At 38.0% G+C, this 3153-nt stretch overlaps 1 long non-coding RNA gene across 1 annotated transcript; it reads left to right on the plus strand.

Moving 5' to 3' along the window:
- The first annotated feature begins 737 nt into the window (after positions 1 to 737).
- On the plus strand, positions 738 to 1723 carry LOC119777714. Its single transcript, XR_005279951.1, has 3 exons — positions 738 to 841; positions 969 to 1089; positions 1654 to 1723. It is a non-coding gene; the product is annotated as an uncharacterized LOC119777714 (long non-coding RNA).
- The last annotated feature ends 1430 nt before the right edge of the window (positions 1724 to 3153 follow it).

A 3153-nucleotide genomic window follows, 5' to 3' on the forward strand; every position in this document is an offset into this window, starting at 1 on the left:
AGATGGCTTTGATCAACGGGCAAGTCAGTGAGCTGATTGGATACCGAGATACCAGTGATGTAATGACGTTGCATGAACCCCCCTCCCTCCCGAATGGACGGATGATCCACGGACCTTTATTGATTCAGTTATTTGTTTTGCCAAAAGATTAATTATAATAATTTTTCATTAAATAATAGAGATGCAGATAAATAGAAATAAACAGTTCTCAGATAAGATCGCAGGGTGTATCTATAACTGCTCCCATACAGTACGCAACAATTTTCATGAAATAAGATAATGCAGTCACTATGTTAAATTAATTCATTAACTTTATTTTAACCAAAAACATCATAAAATAGCACAATATCACACCAAGATCCCCAATAAACCTGCTTTAAAGACAGCATCTAAATAACAGCCTGGATTAAGGAGGGGAAAAAAAGTTCCCAAGTGCAGCCTGGTGTTTGTCCGGGTACATTGCAGTTCTTTTTGAAATAAAAAAACTGGCCTCAGGAAATACATCATGATTCATGCAGGAATCACACAGGAATCACGCAGGAAACCGTCCATTTCCAACCAGTACCCACTGTACATGCTAGTACTGCTGGTGGTTCGTGTTAACTTGGTAGAAAAGGGGATGAGTTCCCACTCATGAATGTTCATACTAAGTAGACAATTTCAATTGCTTGTCATATGTTTTAGTTTATTTGTTCATGCAAAACATGAACGATCAGCAAAACAAGTAAAGCAGTTGAGAAGGGGACTAAAGGAAACTGGCATTTGCCCGCTTCTCTCAAATAGGGCCGATGTGGTGAAGTTGCTTTTCCCTTGTGAGAGAGAAGCTGAGATCACACCCCAGGTATGTCAGATTTGGTTTTGTAAAAACCTTTAAGATGTACTTAAGTCATGCTGTTTTTGAATACGTCCCTGCATTTTTATTCCCAAGTGTGAATTAGAAGCCTTCACACCAGTTTCTGTCTTTGCAGATGATTCTTGGCCACATAAAATGGCCAACAACGAATCCAGATTCTGATGACGATGAAGATGACATCTCGGCTGAGGCAGTCACTCGAGTCACCGCTTTTTTCAGGACCTTTGTAGAACGTGGTATGTTTTGTGGACTTTGGATTATAACTGATGCCTACAAACGTTTATTTGTTGCAGATTACTAACATGTTGGTCCAAACTCAAGTCCCATTTCGAAACTTTTTACATGGTTGGTAAAGCAGACGTCTATCGGCCAAAATTTTTATTGGTCAAATTATTTGATTGCACTTTACCAATTTCATTAAGTCTTTTTACATTTTCACATTTTACTTCACAATCTGATAAACACTATAACAATATCTATCTATATCTATATATAGAGAGAGATTTATGTTTTCATACATGGAAGACATTTTTCAATTTAATCTGTGGATATGCTTTTAATAGTAATAATAAGTTATCATTTTTGAATAAATTTGTCATGTCGTTCATTACGAAAGTATTGAATGACATGTTTTAATCAGTGCTGCTGAGGCAACTTCTCCTGCCTTCTGCCTCATATGCATCATCCTGAACATGAATGACTGAACTCTATTCCAGCAACTTGGAAACTATGAAGCAACTCATTGTTCAACTGTATGTAAAGGACACATTTCTCACAGCTCTGTACCGTTTTCACTTCAGCATCTTCAGAGCAATTGAAAAACCTGCTACGGTTCTGGGTGGGTTGGGAGGTCCCTCCAGAGGAGCTGATTGTGAAGGTGGCAAGTGGCCTCCTCCCCAGGGCCTTGACTTGCTTCGAGACCATCAAGTTGCCGGACCGTCTCACACACTACAAAGATTCAAGTCCAACTTGTTGTGTGCTATTGCTACTAACGAAACAGGGTTTGGTCTTGTGTAAAAGCAAATTATATTTTGGACTTTGGTGTGACCGTGTTTAAAGAAAAAAGCTGTTTTTCACCAAAAGACCAATACTGGAAAGTTTGCAATATTTTAATGCGGTGTACACAAAGCTATTCCTCTGTGTTTTGTTACCTTCACGTTAATTGCTAAAACAGAGGAGTTCCTGTTAGAGTTCCAACTTGTGTATAGCCAGTGCCAAGCGCTTTAAATGTTTCAAACAGCTTTACCTCTTAGGTATGTACTATCACAATTTAAATCTTTATTTATGGTCTTACTCAGGGCTATGCTCTTCTTTTGCATTGTTTAATTTAATTAAAATCTTTGTTTTGCATTTGTGTATGTGTGGCTTCCCTGACCACTATGATGCTGTAAATGTTCAATACCATTTTCCACGTTCCTCTTTAAATATGTGGAGTTCTGCAAATGGTTACTCTAACTTGTTTTGTATACATTTCAATAAACAAGCATTGATTTAAGTTTTATCACATTCTCTTGAAATCAGTTGGTAGATTAATACATTTATTTGAAATTACAGTTGCATTTTATCTGTACATTTCTCTACAATTACACAAAAACTTCAATGTGACAAGGACTGTCTAACGTTTAATTATATGCAAATCCAAAGGTTCCCTGTGCTTTAAAAATGTAACAGCCAAAACTAAGCTTTTTAAGCAATAATTATTAATGCACAAATCAAGCAACTTCATCTGTTGTGAATGATTCTTTGGACACTTTCAACCGTGGCCTTGTAAATGTCCATTCCATAGCAATCAGAAGGAGCAGTGGGATCTATTGCTCTTTTGAGGTTCTCCATCTCCAGTTCACTCAGAGGTGTCTGGAAAACTGGTACAATGACACCTGGGCTCCGACCGTCATGGATTCCACTGGACTCCCACTCAATGTCTGGCAAGTGCAACTCCTACAGCAAAAAAAAATATATATATACTGTTAAGTTAACATTGGGATGCTTAATCCTCTTGAGTCCTACTCCAATGAACATTTATCTGACAGTCCACGATTGTTTTACACTAAAGTAACAAAACAGAATGGGTGTCATAATGGGTCTCTGAGTAAAGCCCAAAATGCAGAACACACACGGAAACGGGGTAAAAGTTAAACAGAGTTTATTGTTGCACAAACACAAGGATCATGAATGAGTTCTGAAACAGGGTTGGGATGGTTAACTGAAGTCTTGACTGGGACTGGAGACTGTTGGTTAGCAGAGTTCATGTGAAGCTAAGCAACTAGCTTCAGGCTTAGCATAGCAGACCTTGATCTGAG

This window comes from Cyprinodon tularosa, unplaced genomic scaffold, assembly GCF_016077235.1.
Source record: "Cyprinodon tularosa strain WSP-4 unplaced genomic scaffold, ASM1607723v1 ctg1262, whole genome shotgun sequence".
Lineage (NCBI taxonomy): Eukaryota > Metazoa > Chordata > Actinopteri > Cyprinodontiformes > Cyprinodontidae > Cyprinodon > Cyprinodon tularosa.